We start from the raw sequence: 18,247 nt of genomic DNA on the forward strand, positions 1-18,247 counted from the left end.
TACCAGAGGGTACATTTAAATAATTCTATGAATATAGATCAATAAAACTAATTTACTTATAGCCTTTGCGTGCAGCATTCAAATCCGAATAAAAGTCGTTTGTATTACAACATTTTGTTTTAATTTGAGGTATCTATTGTTTTACATATTAAATTAATCTTGGTCCTTAGACAGAACTTCATATATGATATTAAAATACAGAGCTTGGGATGTGATATTAGCGATGCTACGATTTCCTCATTCAGCCGCTCTGCCTGGGTTCCACTGGGAAGGCTGGGGAGATCCCAGAGGGCCGGCCCAGGAAGCAGGGTCACATGAAGCAGCGCGGTGGGCGGTAGCATCCAGGCACCGGCTGGCAGCTCCGGGCAGAGGCTGGGACTTGGGCTGAAGGGGCCCGGGGTGGGCCCCAGAGTGCTTCCCCCACCTCCAGGGCCGGTCTCCAGGATCACACTGCGCATTCCTCCAGCGGGCCCTGGAGGCTCCTGGATGCTGGGTGCCTAGACCCAGAGGTCAAGTGGGATTGCCGGAGCCCAGCACCCGCACAGGCAGAGTCGCCTGGGTCCTGGTCTGGCGTGGGGAGCACTGTGCCAGGCAGAGAGCACGGAGCGCTCCCCAGAAGCCCTGCGCGAGGGCTGACTTGGCCATAGAATCGTCAAAGAAACCAAACTGTTATCATGCCTTGGAGCTGTGCTCCACACACGATGGGCATAAGACAGTCAACCGAAAGGTCCTGAGGGGGGTTGGGACTCAACCTGGCTTCACCTGGCCAGCGGCACAGAGCAGCGCCTGCCGGCCACCCGGCCCCTCCACACTGGCCCTCAGCACCCGGCCCCTGAGCGCCTCCTCTGCCGTGGGGTTCTTGTGGACCCTCCTGGAACTCCCTCTCCTGGGCCACAGGCTGCAGCCACTTCAGAGCGAGTTCTGCCACCTTCAGGGCCCAAAGGTCAACAAGAACGTCCCCAGGGCCAGTGTGCTCTGATGCGCCCAGCGTTCGAGGTGTCTGTTGGGAAGCATGGAGGCACCATCAGCCAGCCTCCCTGGGAAGGTGTCCTCTTGAGGTCCACAGAATTTCCTCCGTGCCCCCCGTTCAGCCTGTGCGGCCTGGAAGCGCCTGAGTTGAGCGCACAGAGTCTTCATGTGTGGGAAGCTCTTATCATTGCTGCTGCTGCTGCTGCTGCTGCTGCTGCCGCCAAGAAAAGCATCCAGACAAGAGCAGAATCTGCTCCCAGCCACGTGCCCCTGGGGCTGGGGCTGCGGGACTGCAGGAGGGCCCCAGCCCTGCTCCGCCCACCCAGGCCAGAGGGCAGCAGGGCCGACCCCAGGTCTCTGAGCACTCTCCTGTCAGCAGTCCGACCCAGCCACATGGCCCCTCCCAGCCTCAGCTGGCCACGTGAAGCAGGACTGGGGGCCAGGCCCACCCCGCAGGGCTGAGTTGGAAAGGAGAGCCTGCGGGTGCAGGTGCTGGGGCCACACCCGTGGACACCACTGCTGGCGTCCACAGAGTGAGCTGGCTGCTGGACGCTGCAGAGGCAAGCAGAGCACCTGCTCCTCACAGGGCCTGCGTCCAGGGGCGAGAAGGCCCCCAGCAGCGTGCGTCGGAGGCCCCAGGCCTGAGTGGGAGTCCCGCTGCCCCTGTCTTGAAACGCTCCACGCCTTAAGGGGTGCCGTGCTTTCAGATTTTGTTCAGCTCCACGCGACACGAAGTCCATCTTGCTGGTGAGGCGGGGAGAGAAGGTAGAAGGTGAAGGATGACCGGCTGCCCATGAGCAGGGAAGAAAGAGAAGTGCAGGACGCCGACAGAAGGCGGAGGTCCCTCCCAGCAGGGACGGTGTAGTGACGTCACAGTGCCAGCTCTGGACTGATGCAGATGGGACCAAGAGGAAAGGAGCAGAGGAGGGCTGGACACCGCAGCTGACCTGACGGGGCGGGAAGAGCCGCTCAGCAGCACCGTACACGTGGGAAAGGCAGGAGGTGACGTCCAGCGAAGAAGGGCGCTCAGTCAGCCTGGCCGTGCTGGGGCCAGAGGAGGACGAGGACGACCTGGAGGAGGAGGAATTCACGTGGGGCTCACGGTTGCAGGGTCGCCGTCCACAGAGGACGGGCTCCTTGCTCTGGGCCCAGGGCAGGTGGCACATGATGGCGGAAGGGCATGGAGGAAGACAGCAGCTCAACTCACACAGAGCCAGGAAGTCGGGGGGGGGGGGACACGTGAAGACACACCGTCCAGGGCAGTCCCAGTGACCCTGTCCTCCAGCCATGACCACCGGCCTGTGATCCACCCAGGCAGTCCAATCCAGCCAGGGTGGACTGGACAGGTCATGGCTCTCATAGTCCGGGTGTCCACCTCTGAACATCCTGCATGGACGGAAGCTTAGGGGACACCTCAGATCCAAACCCCAACAGAGGCCACAGAGGAAATTTGTACCTAAAGCCCAGCTGTGACCTCCCTGGTGGGAGTGCTGAGGAGGACAGCATGGTCACTCTCCCTTGGGGGGAGATTGGGACGCTGGGTGTGAGGAGCCCAGGGCCATGGCCAGATCCTCAGGACGGGCAGCGCCACAGCCTGCCAGAGCTGGTCAGCACAGCTAGGACTGGCTGGCAGCTCTGGGAATGACCCTGGACTCCTGTGGACGCGGTCTGCCATGGGCAGGGGCCTGAGGTTCTGGGGCTGAGCACAGCTAAGCCCCATCTTCCCACCAGAGGCCCTGAACCTGGGCAGGTATGTCCTCTGCAAACCGCGAGGCCCCGAGGTCTGTTCCGTGCCTCTGACCCCGCTGGTCTTCCCCAAGTCTGAGGTGCTGAGAACTGTCAGCTCACATGCTTGTGACAGTCGTGTGACTGTAAGGTGCACAGCACTGCTCTCTGTCCCCGGGCCTGTGAGTGCAGAGTCTGTAATGAGGGAGGCACCAACAAGCCTGGGCACCCTGTGGCGGTGTGTACGACCACCAAGGGTGCGCAGTGTCCACGGCAGGGGAAGGAGTCGTCCTGAGGGCCACAGAAGGACAGGCTGAGGACAGAGAATTGGCTGCCTGCCTTAAGCAGGGTCTTGAGGGATGTCCAGGAGTTCGCCATGTGGAAGGGGAGAAGACCACCAGCACTCAAGGACACACTATGCTAAAGAGGTGACCTACGTAAACAGGAGGTGTGCAGAAGCTACTCGGCCCCAAGCTCTGGCCTGCCCTGCACGCCTCAGAAGGCAGCAGGGCTGCAGGGGTCATCCCCTTTCCTCCTCCTTTTCCCATCAGTTTTAAAATCCTATCTTTTCAACAAATCACAAAGTTCTTGGCCAAAACACGCACTCCCAGTGTCCTTATAGGATTCTCTGCAAAAAAACAGGTCCTCGGTGTTGGCCACGTGAGGGCTGGAAACCCCACATGTGCCTGGGTCACCGTCCAAGGACACGAGCCACTAGCAGATGTGTCTGCACAAACCTCCTCCCCTATTGTCACTGCCATCAGGCTGCAGGCTGCCGGGGACAGAGTCCCCATCCCGGCCTCTTGTTTCTGGGTCAAAGTTCTGGGGATCCTGGGACAGCTTTGGACTGTTCGTGGTGTCTGCAGGATGCCAGGCAGGACTGAAGGCTGGTCACAGAACCGACCCAGAGGGCGCGGTGCCCTTGAAGGGGAGCCCTCTCTCCTGGACTAAGGAAACAGAGAACTGCTTCTTCACACCCTTTGGGAGGCCGTGGCCACCGAGCCAAGGACAGGAGTGGCTCTGAAGGACTCACCCAAACGCAGGGTCCTGAGCGCCCCTCATGCCCCCAGGTGGTTATGCTGCAGGCTCACACCCAGCCGCACACTGGACCCTTGGCTTAGTGACCAGTTGTGCTAGCGGTAGGTCAGCTGCTGAGCTTAACTTGGCCACTCTCTCCTCCTGCTGCGCTCAGGGTTGGTCTTGGCTCTCACAGCCTCACACACCACCTCCGACTGTGCGGAGCGGACAGAGGAAGGAGCTACCAGCACAAGGGAACCGGGCCTTTCTGGGCTTGAGCCTTCCCAGTGACTGCAGGTGACAAGAGTGGTGCAGCGGGAATGGTTTTAAGGCCAAATGGAAAACGTGGCGACTGCAGACACAGCTCCCGGAGCAGCCGGCGTGCGTCGGCGGTAGATGCGGCCTCTGGGGCATCTGGGAGAACAACTGCGTCTGGAACTGCATCGGGAGCACTGCGGGTGACAGCGAGTCTACGCTGCTGGACTCTGTGAGAAGCAGCCCCTTGTTTTGCAATGAGACTAAAAAGGCACATGCAAAACCACTGGGGAGCAGTGGACAGGTGCATCGTGTGGCTAGGACCCCCCAGTGTCTGTTTATGGAAAATGCATCAATTTGTACTTTGAGCACCTGTCAATTTGGTGTCCATTAACCTCAGTAAGAGATGAATATTTTTAAAAGATACATTCTAATTGTCTTTGTGGTTACTTGCATTCATATCTTATTTTTAAATTGTATTGTTTGATTTATATAAGTAGAAAATTTCCCAGATTTTTCCCAGTGTTTATTTTGATTCTGTTGCCAGAGACACGTTTTGTATGATGAAAATGCTTCACAGCTCTGAGAATCGCTATCACCAGCATCAGGACATCTCGACAAGTGTCCATGTGCGTTTGGAGAGAATAAGCCTCCACCTGTTGTTGGGTGTCGTACCCTCTGAATGTCAATTAGGTCAAGTAACCTGGCATCATGAATGTGTCAAGACTGGCATCTTATGAGGAGGTAGGAGCATATTTTAGAATATACATGTGAATACCTTCTCTCTTTTCTGTCAAATACTGAGAGTAATGCAGTCTCAATTATATAACTGTGGGCTTGTCTATTTCTCTTCTCAACCAGAACACTCTGTGCATTGTAAAACTCTGTTATTATGCAAACGTTTCTGGTTGTGCATCCCCTTGACATGCTGATCCTCTTATTAATATGAAATGTTTTTTTTAATCCCTGCACCATTCCTTGTTATGAAGTCTACTTTATTGATATTACTATGCAACTCCAGCTTTCTATTTTTTAAAGAATATTTTTAGTTGTAGATGGACACAATACCTTTATTTTAATTACACATGTATGTGTGGTGCTGAGGATTGAACCCAGTGCCTCACACATGCTAGGCAAGTGCTCTTCCCCTGAGCTACATCCCAGCCCCTCCAGATTTCTATTGATGAGCATTTCCATGATATATATTTTTGAAACTTACTTTAAATCTGTTTGTCTTTATGTGTTCAGATTCACTGTCATATACACAGGATTTGTTTAGATCTTTTCTTTTACATTTTGTTTTTCATCAGAGTGCATGGGCCATTGGTGCACTTACCAATGCAGCTGGTTTAAATCCTTGTTTGGTATGTGGGTTGAGCTTTTCCAATATGCTATTTGTTCCTCCTTTCTTCTGTTTCTTTTTATTTATTTATTTTTTCTGTTTTTTGGTGGTGAAGATTGAACCCAGGGGTTCTTAGAGAGAATAAGCCTGCACCTCCAGTCCTTTAAATTTTTTATTTTAAGACAGGGTCTAAGTTGCTTAGGGCCTCACTAAGTTCTGAGGCTGGCTTTGAACTTGTGATCCTCCTGCCTCAGCCTCCTAAATCCCAGGGATTATAGGTGTGGCCACTGCTCTGTTTCTTCTTATTTAGAAGAACTGGATATATTTTAGGAGCTTTCCTGCCATGTTGACTTACTAAACATCCTGATTTTATTTTGACTGTGGTTTTCTGTGTTGCCAGATCCCCCTTTAACTTTACCTTCCGATTTTATCTCAGCATTTTCACTCAGCGTAAGAACATCCCAGCCGGTCTTTTAATGCACCTCTCTCATTGCTTGCTTTGTAGAGTGCCGTAGGATCAGTTTCAAACACCCCATCCATTGTTGTTCTTTAACCATGGACCTTCCCTTGAGTGGAGTGAGCTGAGACGCCCACTGTGACAGGCACATTCGCACGCCCAGGGCTGCTCATTCGGTCCACAGATGTGGATCCAGATGATATGATTTTCCTTTTGCCAGAAGACTTTCTTTCTTGGGGTGCATATTTGTTGCAGATGGACTCTCTCATTTTTACTTGTCTTACAATGTTTCTATTTTACTTTCCTCGTTGGAAAACATTACTATTTAATACAGAATTCTAGGTGGAAGTCTGTTCTCCCACGATTCCTGACAATTGGACTCCATTGTCTTTTGGCTTGCATAATGTCTCGTGAGAGGTAGGCTGCCGCCTCATCACTGTTTCTGTGAAACACTCTGTACACATGGATCTTTTACTGTGACTGTTTTTAATCTCATTTAATACCTAAATTATCATTTTATTTTCTCTTTTTCCTAAGTTTTTAATCACTTGTTTGGTATGAATTTCAAAACAATACTGTTTGTCATTTATCAAGGTTTGGGATATGTGAGTTCTCAGTTTTCATCAAATTTGTGAAATTTTTGCCTTTCAAATATTTACCGATCTTTTCTGTCCCCTTTTCTCCTCTCCCATGATTTTGGCTTCACCTGTCACAGGCTGTGGCCCGCTCATTGGGCTGTGCTCACTGCTTTGCTCTTCTCCTCTAGACTCCATTTTAGGTAGTCACCGTTTCATGTCTGTGGACATCTCTTCTGCAGTGTGTCAAAGCCTGCCGTGTCATGACTTTTTGTGTCCAGTGTATCTTAGATCATTAGGTTTATTCCTGGAATTTTCATCTAGGCTATTTTTATACATTCCCATTTTCTTTTTTATCAGGTTATATCAAACTTTCCTTCTTCACAAAGCATATTTAGAGAACCTATCTTACATTCTTTTGCAATTAACTCATCACCTTTCTCTTTGCTGAGCCTACTTCCTTTGATTGTCTCCCGTTTTTTCTGCTTAGGTGCTTTCTTGGTAATTCTTCTTTGGACATCAGCCATCTTTATTGCTGTGTTGCTAGAGCTGAAAGCTGTTGTTGCTCTTCTGATTCTAGACTATATTCTAGAAAACGGTTACACTAGACGTTATCAAGTTGACTCTTTTGAGTCTTTCTCTGGTACTTTGTTGGGGCAAACCTAAGGCATTCTTTAGTCTGGAGCCAATTCATTCACTAACAAGGCAGCATCGTGACCTGCTGCCAGACGACCCATGACTTACAAGGTCTTTCCACCTATAGTTCTTGAAAATACAAACTACTCTTGGCTCTCTTTGGACTCTAGAAAATCAGAATACGGTTTCCTAGCTGTTCTTTGCCTGAGCACAAGTTATATTGTTTTCCTCATGTGCCCTCAGATGACCACTCGATCAACAACTCAAAGGTCTCTACAAACTCCTTCTTCTTTGGTCCTTCTTCTTCGGTGCTCTCTTTCAAAACTTCCAGCACCTGCCCCAGTGCCAGCCTCTGTCTCTCCAATGAAGCAAGAACTCCAGGAGCTGTGTCTTCTCCCTCCCGCCGTGGTTCTCAGGGATGGTAAGCCTGCATTGCCTATCATCCAGTGACTGAAAATATCTGTTCCATATATTTTGTTTAGTTTTAAAAATCTGATCTCTATTAATGCAGCATGGCTGGGTATGAAACTCCGCGTTTTTATCGCCGGCAGCTGTCCTAGGCAAAGCCACTCACCACTGTAGTCTCCGTTTTTTCTGTGAACTGGGTCTCACAGAGTGTCTGTGCCGTGGGATCACGTGATAGAGCACCCAGCACAGGCCTCGTCTGCAGGAGGCAGCGGGCGGGTGTGGAGCTTCTTTCCATTTCCTTGGTAGTCGAGATGCGTCTCTCCCTCCACTTACCCCATCACTTCCCACCCTAAGAAGAGACAGTGGAAGGACAGTTTTCCTTTCCCTCTTCCTGGCGGCCCCAGCCTAAGGGGATCTTTCTGAAGCGATAGTTGCTTGTGGAATTCAGACCCTCCCACAGCAAAGCTGCTCTTGTCTAGCAGTGCTGTCGAAGTCATTGGCTGGCATATCAAGGAATGTTATTTAGCATCTCTCATGCGGGGTATTGCTGGGGTAAGTCTACCCGACCCGATGCAGGCCGCCACAGGGTGGGTGGCTCGTGCCAACCTGTTTGCTCCACTGCAGCTGCTGACTCAGCGCCTGGCACCCATCAAGAGTGAATAACTAATGCTGTGTCCACACGTGTCAGCAAAGGAGTGGTCTGTCCCGTCTTAGACTCCTCCCTTCGGTGTTTTTCCTCCTGTGGACGTGACGCCTTCCCTGAGACATCCTCAGGGACTTAAGACTCTGTCCGCAATAAGGCCTCCTGTTAGTGGTCTGCACTTGAAGCACTGCTCCTGGCAGGTCCCCTCTCCTCCTCAGGTCACTTCTCAGTGATCAGCTGCTGATCTCCTCCCGGGTCCACTCTTTGGCATGCTTCGTGTGGAGTGGACTGAGGGAACTGCCATCCCTGCCTGTCCACTGAGGGTTCTGATGGGGAAACAAAACTCCAGCACTGGTCTCTTTGCTGGTGACCTCGGGCAGTGGCCTGAGCCAGTCACCTGCACAGAGCCCTTGCAGGACTCACTGAGCCCTCCATCTTAGATCCCTCCCCGCACAGGCTGAGCCCATTGCTGCCCACGAGCTTGCACACTTCACAGTGAGCAGGCCCTTCAGGGGTCTCTACTGCTGTGTCCAGAGGTGGGGCTAGCATCTGACTATTCTTTTTCTAACCTAGGACCATACATCATTTTCCTTTGAACTGGAAATTTCCAAGGAGAAATGACACTTCAGTGAATCATGTTGTGGGTTTAGAAACCTATTTCATCCCAGTGACTTCCACGGAAATTGGATGTTTGCCGTCACACAATGACTGGTCGGAGGGAGACCCCGCACACCTGCAGGAGTGAGCACCCCCTCACTCCATGACCCTGGCACAGCACCAAGATCTCAGGATCATAGTCCAACTCCAGTATGTGGACAGGGTTTGTCTAGACCTCCACAGTGGGGCTGCCCCTCCCCTCCATTCAGCACCGTGACAGTGCTGTTCCTTCCATAACTGCGAGCCGGGCCCCATGGGAAAGAGCCATGCAAAGCAGGGGTTGTCAAGGGACTGGCAGGGCCCGCAGCATGGCACAAGTTCTGAAGAAGGCTGTGCCGAGGACGACCGTGAAGCAGCGAGTCTCTCCAGCTTGGCCTGTCTGGGATGATCTCCCTTTCTTCTCCTTTGGAGACTCAGTGCCCCATGTTCCTCCCCCAACCCTCAATACCTTGTGTCCAAGTCAGAAAACACTTTAAAATTAATTCACCAACAAATGACTGGGTTCCTCTCCTGGCCCTTTCTTTAACGTGAATGAAGACTTCAGCAGAGGCGTCGGGTCTCCAGTGGGACATCCCCAACATCAGCAAGTAGGAACTTAGGGTCTCAGCGCTCTTTCATACAGCTTCATTGCAAATCCTTCCTGCCACCCCCCACACACAGAGACGGGCCCTGTGTCTCCTAAGGGGGGCTCAGCAGGGTGCCAGTGAGCAGCAGGCATGGAGTTCTCCATCACCAGGTGCAAAGTCCAGGGAGAATGTCCATCTGTGCCCATGGGCCCCCCAGCGGGAGCCTGCCACTCACATCCTTTGTTTACAGTAGCAGACCCCAGCCCAGGAGCAGACCCCTCCTGGGTCCCCAGCTGGAGGAGATCCTGTCATTCCCTGACCTGTCTTAGGGGGTAAGTGAACCCAGGGCAGCGAGCTGCTTCCCATGGGAGTCCCTCTGCTCCTGGAAGGAAGAGGCAGAGTGGCCTCTGCTTTAACCTTCCTTCACCTGGCCTCCCTTCCACGGGCTCCTGGCTGCCTCTGACTCCCGGCCACCCTGCTTCCTCTCCCTGTCCATGCACAGTCCCAGCCTGGCTCTCCCCGACCCCTTTCCTGCCCCATCACACTGAGCCCCTGGGCTTCAGGAAGTTGGTGTGGGCTGCAGGGTGGACGGTGCTTCGGGCAGCCCTGGGAGGGAGAGGCTCTGGACACCCCATTAGGGAGATTTACTGCCCTGCACTGAGGTTGCACTCCAGGTGGAAGCCGGCTGACAGGGTCTCAGCCAGGCAGGATTTATTCCTACATATTAAATTATTTTTTTTAATTAGTTCAATGCCCAGGTCATTTCTAAACCAAAGAAATGTGGAATAAATAAGCTCCTGAGGTAAAAGGAACCAGGCCAGCTTCGGCCTCTGCTGCATTCATACCAAGACGTTTGCAGCCCGAGATATCAGTGCCTCTCCCTGGCTCACACCGAGGGGCCACTCGCACCCAGGCCTTCGCGAGCCTGGCCTCTGCTGTGGGGCAGCTTGCCTCCCTCTCTCCCTTTCCTTCTTCCTCCCTCCCTCCCTTCCTTCCTTCTTTCTCACTTTCTTCTTTCTCTCTTTCTCTCTGGCATAAAATCCCTGAGGAATGGTCAGGAAGGAGGAGGACGTGGCCTTCTCGGTGGACCTGAACCCTTTCTGCGCCCTGGCTCTGTGGGTGCACAGGCGTGGGGGGCTGCGCCTGGCAGATTGTGGGGGAGGCATCGCCGCGCAGACACACAGACCCAGATGGAGCGAGAGGAGCCGACAACACCAGGAGTTATTTTGGGAGCAAAGCTAGGCATGTGCATATGGCTGGATCTCTCTCTTGTTGAACATCACTCTTGCATATGACAGGCTCCGGGTGGGGTGCAAGCCGTCCATCCCTCAGTCCCAATTAATGTCCTGGATCCTAAGGCTTGGGGAGCAGGAGGGCAGGGCCAGGGGGTTCCGATCCCGCAGAGGAGGTCCTGCCAACCCCCAAAGCCTCTTCTCCCTGTGGCTGAGCAGGGACTGGCAAGGCAGAGGCCAGCCCGAGTCGCTGGCCGCAGCAGGTCAGCCAGCCCTCTGCACCTCTGTGGCTGTGGAGCTGCCCTGAGTTCCCTCTGCCCTGCTCTTGGCCTTTGGGCCCCACAGACACCCACAGCACCCCGAGCGTGGTCCTCGGGTCCACGCCTGTTCTGGTCGTAAGGAAGAAAGGAAGAGCAGAAGGCTCAGTGCCCACTCTTCCTGCTGGGGTCACCAAGTGGTCCGGCCATGGGGGTGGCTAGTTGACACCTCTGTCCCCATCAGTGACGTGAGGCACATCTGCACAGTGTGTGGCCGCACCACCTGCTCCTCCTCTTTCCAGGTCTAGCTTCTCAGTCAATCAGGAGACGCCTCTGGAGGGCCAGGGCGGGCGGGGGGAGCCCGGGGCGCCTTGTCTTCGCGTGGCGTTACTCATGTGAGGTGCAGTGGAAGGCTTTTATTTTTCCTTCTTTTTTCACATGGTGGTTTGAAGGACTTGATGCTTCTGTGACGTGGGAGCAGAGCTTCTAACCAGGAACGTCTTTCTCTTCTGGCAGGAGGTGAGAGGCCACTGGCCACCATGCTGCGCTCTGAGCCAGGGGCAGGCACTGCCAGTAGGAGGAGGCGGCACTCATCTCTGGGTGAGGTGACTCACGTCGGCCATCAACACAGGCCTGTGCCAGGGGCCAGCTGTCAGCGCAGCTGCGGGAGCACAGAGTGGGCATGACCAGGGGCACAGCGGGCCAACCTCCTGGGTGTTGAGGTCCTCGCTGTCCTCTGGAGAGCTCTGAGATGCACAGAGCCACGCTGTGAAGGGGCACAGCAGGCGAGTGGCGAGTCCCTTGCGCTGTCTGGGGGGCGTGCCTTCTGTCTTCAGAGAACGACACCCGTTTGGGGAGAGACATGTCATTCTCTTCTTCAAACCTAGATTCTGGCGGAGGTGGTCAATCACAGGCCCCGACTGGACCAGCTCTCCACCTCCTGCAGAAGCCAGTGGACAGCAGAGACAGGCACGTCCACAGCCCGTCCCTGAGGCCAGCCGCGCCTCTGTGCTCCCTGCTGTTTGATCACAGATGAAGCATTTCACTTTCCTCGCAGCTTGTTTGACTGGTGTTCAGCTCGCGCACTGAAGAGTCCTGGCTGATTTAGTAGCAGAGTCCACGGGAGGATGTCCCCACAGGCCACATCTGCTCACACTGGGGAGCTGCCAGCCCACTCCCCTGCCGTGGATCGGTGCCCACGACTTCTGCTCCAGAGACTTCCACTGGTCTTTGAAGGCACTGTTCTCTGTGGCAAGCTGCAGCCTGAGGGGACGAGAGCCCGGAGCTGGGAGCTGTGTGTGGTCCCACGGAGCAGACTGACCGCCTCCTGGTCCCAGGCCCTCTGGGAAGCTGGCCTGGAGAAGTGCTGCTCTTTCTACCGACGTCTGTGGTCGGCAACTGAGGCAGATATTTGGAAACCAGTTGGGAAGACAGTGCTGCTCTTATGGACCAGAACCTGCCCCAAACTGCTTCCACCCACCATGCCCCATGCACCCCTGGTGGTGGCATCTCCAGCCACAAGCCAGCAGGGAGGGTCAGTTGTTCGGAGCCCTCAGCAGAGCACGGGCCACCCACCCAGCCACGCAAGCTTGTAGATGTGGGCCCTGCACATGCCCCCGGGCACCTCATGGCATCTTTCCGTCTTTGCCACTGGTCCCTGGCCGGACCCTCGCACACCTCAGGGTCTGGCTCAGCACTTCCACCTGCCCTTCCCATCTCCCAGTCCACTCACAGGGCCCTCAGGGAGCATTCCCAAGATGCAACAGGGTCCTGCTGCGTGGGGATTGGTGACGGTGCAGAGTGCCTCGACACGCAGGACGCAGCGAGGGCCCGGCCACACCCGCTGTGTGCTGCCCCGGGGGTGTCCACTCCCGCCCACCTTCCTTCTCCTGGACCTGCCGCTGCCGGCTGGAGGGCTCGCTCAGCACGTTTTCTCTCAGTTCTCTGCTCGCCTTGTTCCTTTCATTTTCTGGACTCTTCCTTCTTTAGCAGCAGTAAGACATTCAGAGACCCTAAACAATACGGAAAAATAGGACGCTCCCTGTGAGATTCAGATACCCACGGCCCAGCGGGCAGGGGGCTCCTGAACCCCTGCCGCTTGGCCCCCACACCTGCGACCACCCCTGCAACATCGAGGTGCAGAACAGTGGTCTGAGTCCCGCGGGGAAGGAGCACCTACGGGTCTCCAAAGCAGGGTGGGGGGCATGGCCCCTCCTGCGGCTCAGCCCAAGCCCCTCCCCAGGATCCTGCCCAGTCAGAGAGGCAGCTGTGCCCACGTGGAGCGGCCCTGATGCAGCGCCCGCCTGGAGGACAGCTTGATTCCCCAGCAATTACTTAAGTGGCGTCTTGGCCCTTCCTCTTGGAGCAGGACATAACCTTTATTGACATTGAGCTGCTGCCGCATCTGTTATGCTGACAGAGGGACAGAGCTGGCCGGGCCTGTGATGGATTTGGTGTTGTCAGACTCTCGGCACAATTTGTCACAGGGCAAAAGGAAGCCTGTTGCCAGCCGAAGGCCCTCAATCCCCAGGAGGACCATGCGCCCCTTCTCCTGGCACCAGGGTCTCCTTATCAGCTCTGCCTGGAGTCAGAGAGAGGAGGTAACCCGCTCTCAGGAAGGGACCTCCGTGACCATCGGCCCTAGAGGAGCTCCGTGCACTGAGGAGAGAAAGTTCTCCTGAGGAGCATCTCACAAGCCCACCTCTCAGAGACAGACCAGCAAGAAGAAGCCTGAGAACACTGTCGTCCCCATGGCGGTCCAGGGTGGCCGGGCACGACTCCTGGGGCGTGTGAGGAGGGCAGGCCAGACCTCTGCAGCAGGGAGAGCTTGTGCTGCGCAGACGTAACTGGACTTGGCTCTCCAGAGGGGCTGCAGCTACAGAGCGGCCGGCTGAGCGGGCCTCGGAGGCAGCTAGATGCGCAGGAGATGCTATCTCCTGGGCTTGGAGCGAGTCATTCCCTGGGAAGTCGAGGAGACGTCTGATTTAGAGTTCCCAGCTAGGTCACGGAGAAGTCAGGGGCGGCTGCTTCCGGCTGAGCTCAGGGTCTGAATATTTATGGTGTCAATCTGAAATCCAGATAACCACAAACAATATAAATCCATTAACTCCCGGCACCAGGAAAGCTCCTTGGCTGCTGAGGCCTTGGTGGCCGGGCTGCTGCAGAGCTGGCACGCGGGGCTGCGGCTTCGGGACTTCTCCATCTCTGCCTCTTCTCCCTCCTCTCCTCCTCCCTCCGACTCCACGCTCACACCTGCTCTCCTGAGTGTGCGACGTGTGCCAGGCTGGGCTGGGCCCACTGAGGCCACTTCCCGGGAAGCTCAGGCAGGAGCAGCACCCTCCTGTCGCCCAGGCCGACAGGTAAGCCTTTGGCCACCAGTGAGGACGGCTGTGGGCTGCCCACTCTCCACCATGTGCAGACACATGCAGGCCAGCTCTTAGATCTCTGTGCTGCAGGCTCCTGGTTCAGTTTTGTTCTGAGTGAAGTGCCTGCCCATCAAATAACAGTCACCTCTCCCCTGTCTCACAGCCCTGGTGCAGCGTCCGGTGCATAACCTTTCACCTCAAGCAGGACACCACACAGGATCCCTCTGAGCACCACAGCAGCCTGGCCGAGCCGGAGAGAGTGGAGAAGGTGGATGGTTCCCAGCACCCAGGACGGCGGTGGGAAGCGCCTGTGTTCTACAGGACAGTGAGCGGCTACAGCTCACAATGCATGTTGTCCATTTTATGAGTGAGCAGAAGACCAGAGCTTGGGGGCTCCACGCACAGGCACTGACAGGGAGACTGGAACATTAACACCCTGATTTCATCAGCATGTTCGCACACACACACTGGAACACCACGTCGCACTCCTCTATCGCACAAGTACATGTCAATCAGAGACGTTCAAATGTCTGAGATGGAAATGTTTAAAGCCCTGATTTGACTCCTACACACTGAATACCTGTGTTGAACATCATGCTGTGCCCCATGCATTTGTACAATTAAAATAAAATATGAAGCGGGGGGCGGTGGCACACACCTGTAATCCCAGCAGCTCAGGAGGCTGAGACAGGAGGATCGTGAATTCAAAGCCAGTCTCAGCAATGGTGAGGTGCTTAGCATCTCAGCGAGACCCTGTCTCTAAATAAAGTACAAAATCGAGCTGGGGACGCGGCTCAGTGGTCAATTGCCTGAGTTCAATTCCCCGTAACTCCCTGGAAAAAAATACGAAAGGAAAGCAGTGTGGAGAAGTCGGACTCCGCTGCAGGTGGCCAGCTCTGCCTGTCAGTTTTGTGGGTGCTGGAAAAACACACAAGAGTCCTGGGCAGGCAGAGGGCAGTTTGGCCCCTGTGTGCCGGTCAGCATCTGCCAGGCCCTCCGGCACAGTGCCCACTGGCTGCTCCCAGCTGCACCCTGCAGTTTGCCAACTCAGCAGAGTCCAGGAAGCCCGGGGCCTGAGACTCCCCACCTGCCGAGGCCGCCAAGGCACCGTCCTGTTGCCCACGATGACCCCGGACCCTCCTGCTTCTGGTAGCAGCACGCCACCTCCTGAGGGCTGCCCTGCCCAGTGCCGCCAGCCAGGAAGAGAGGCCTTGGCAACGAGCTGCAAAACATGTGCTTGACCGGCAGAGGGGCAGAGGGGGAGGGCAAGCCCCGCAGAGGGGGAGACGGCTGGGACGCGGGGCTGTGCAGAGCACCCTCCTTCACAGCGGACCCGCCGCACCCCTCAGAGCCCTGGAGAGTGATGGCGGAACCCAGCAAGTGGGCCTCCCCTCCTGCCTCCTTCCCACAGTTATGTGCTCCCTGCGTTGGAGGCTGGGGTGTGAATGGCCACAGGCACGTCCTCGTGTCAGGGAACTTACAGGCTCAGGCAAATGGTGGAGGCCTGCTCAGAGGCTTCCAGATGTCACAGGATCCGGAAAGGGCCCCAGGTTCAGGGAATCAAGCACCCTCACAAGCTGCTGGACTTGTGGCCAGGAGGCCTGGAGCCCAGAGCATTGGCCTCAGTGTTCTCTGTGCCCAGCAACCACAAGCCCAGGTTTCAACTGCAGACTCCGGTCCTGCCCCCAGACATCTGGCTTCCTTCGCCAGGAGTGCAGTGTGGGCGACAGGATCTTAAACTCTCCCAGGCGACTCTCATGTGCACCCCGATGGAGAATCGTGAGTGTAGAGGGTCCCTGGTCACGGCCTGGAGAGCTCGGCCTTTGTCACACTGCAGGGACCCCGCCCACAGTTCCCAGGCACAGTCAGGTGTGCCACACACACAGAGATTCGTCCTGCGCACAACTCTGTAGAATACCATCCTGTGACTCAGAGAGGGAGACCGAGGCACGCAGACGTCCAGCCGTGTGCAGACTGGTGTGGAGACAGCCCAGGAGTGGGAGGTGGCTTCACACCTGGAGCCCCCTTCCCTGAGGCCCAGAAGGACCTCATTCACTGACCTTGGTGATCACTGTAAAACCCAAAGTGCTACTCAAAGAAATGCAAATGGCTCTCATCTCCTTGGAGAGCTGGAGCAACAGAGGCAGTTTAATGATAGAGTCCAGGCACTGGACAACGGCCAGGCTGTGTTGGTGGACACAAGGTGCACAGCCATTGGCACCGCTCCCTGGTAAGACCCAGATCCCGTGGCCCTCGGTGGTCTTGAGGGCAGTGTGATCTATGGCCAGCAGTCATGGTCCTGGCTGGCCTCACCATTTCTGCCCTGGGCAGAGGGCCCCACAGTTCTGACAGGGCTGCAGGGACGGTGACGACCTCTTTAGGAAAGTGCTTTTTACCAGGAGGACCCCAGAGGGGGCTCCCTGCACCCTGGGACTCCCTGCTACCCTCCCTCCATCCCAAATTCCAACTCCAAACACTGAGCAGCTCCTTTGGACCTTGGTCCCCTGAGGCTCTGTTAAGAGGTGGCCCTGGGCAGCTCTTTAGGTCAAGGGTCACTGCTCGAGGGCTTGGGACTCTGTCCCGCCCTCTTCCTCAGCTGCTTGGCTCAAAGCAGCAGGGCCAGGCAACCGTGGGCTGGAGCCTCCAACACTGAGCCCAAATCAACCTTTTTGCTGAAGCTCATTACCTCAGGTATGGTGTTATGGTGAAGGAAAGCTGGCAACGAACTCCTCCCGCTTTGGTACCATCCCGGCTTGAGTCCTGGTGGGCCATGTACCTTGGAACTATTGATTATTGAAGGATGTGTCTCAGGAAGCACCTCATCCCTGGACAAACAGGGACAATTGGTCATCTTACTCCCCACACCCCTCTCTGGGCCTCAGCTGGACAGGGCCTGTGCAGGTGAAGCAAGTAGCTCAGGAGGTCCAAAGAGCCCTGGGTCCCTGCGGTGCTGGCAGAGGACCTTGGGAAGGTAGCATCCTCCAGTGTAGGCCAGTAGCCAGGTCAGCTGCACAGCTGCTCCTCGAACCCAGTGCGCAGTTCCATCCCCCTCCACACTGCTGCCTGCGAGCGGCTGCTGGGGCACAGGGGGCCTGACAGGCCAAGACCAGCTCCTGACTCCCAGCCTGGTGCCTGGTTGGATGGCCAGCCCAGGTCCACTCAGAGGGCAGGTGCAGCCCCTGTGTCCTGTGGACAGAGGACCTGTGCTCTCCGGCTGTGCTCCGTCACCCCGCAGAGGCGCAGGCTGGGCATGTGGGGAGCCCGCCCTGTCAGGGGAGGGGAGGCCCATTTCTGCTTCCTGTGGCCCATAAATCACTGGCTTCCACACTTGAAAACCAGAAGTCCAAAGGCTCTGCCACAGTTGAGGGACGGCCACTTTGCCTCTGGTGGCAGGACAGCAGAGTCATTACAGAGCAGGTACCACAGCCCCGCGGACAGCGTCCTGCCATCCATCATGTGCGACTGGACCAACGGGGCGTGAAGAGAGGGGGTGGGGACTCTTGTCAGGGGTCAGACCACTTCATCAGCAGGGCAGGAGGGTGCTCGGGACAGAGGCTGCGGGGAGGGTGCCCGGGGCAGGCCCAGTGGGCGCCCCCGCTCTGAAGAGGCGGCAGGAGGAGCCGCTGCCCTGTGGCCGGCTGTGGAGGAGGCACCTCCACCCAGTCCTCAGTGCTGTTCCAGTGCGCAGCTGGAGCCCTCCACACAGCAGGCCCCGAGCGGCTTCTGCATGCTGCTCAGGTCAGGTGAAGGGTGTGCCGGCCAGGCTCCTTCCGCCAGCCTGTCTGCCACCTAGTGGCCCCACTGTGCGCAGCACTCCAGGTCCAGACTTCCAGGGGTACAGGACAGGGAAAGGGAGCCCACACATACAGCAAGAGAGCTTGAAGTTGGAGGACTCGCGGACTCACCTTCTCCCATCACTTGGCAGGGGGAGCCGAGAGTGGGAAAGCCGGAGGCGTGCCAGAGGTTTGGTGAAGCTTCAGACCCGAGGCCCCTCAGCTCAGCTCTGGATGGAGGGTGGCAGGGTGGCAGGGTGGCAGGGTGTCTGCATTGTACCACGCTGAGGGGCCAGTGTTCAGCGGCAGTCTCCAGAAGTCTCATTAGCCAGAACATGGCACCTTCCCGGGGCCAGCCCCTGACCTCCAC

This window comes from Callospermophilus lateralis, chromosome 13 (genome assembly GCF_048772815.1).
Source record: "Callospermophilus lateralis isolate mCalLat2 chromosome 13, mCalLat2.hap1, whole genome shotgun sequence".
Taxonomy (NCBI): Eukaryota; Metazoa; Chordata; class Mammalia; order Rodentia; family Sciuridae; genus Callospermophilus; species Callospermophilus lateralis.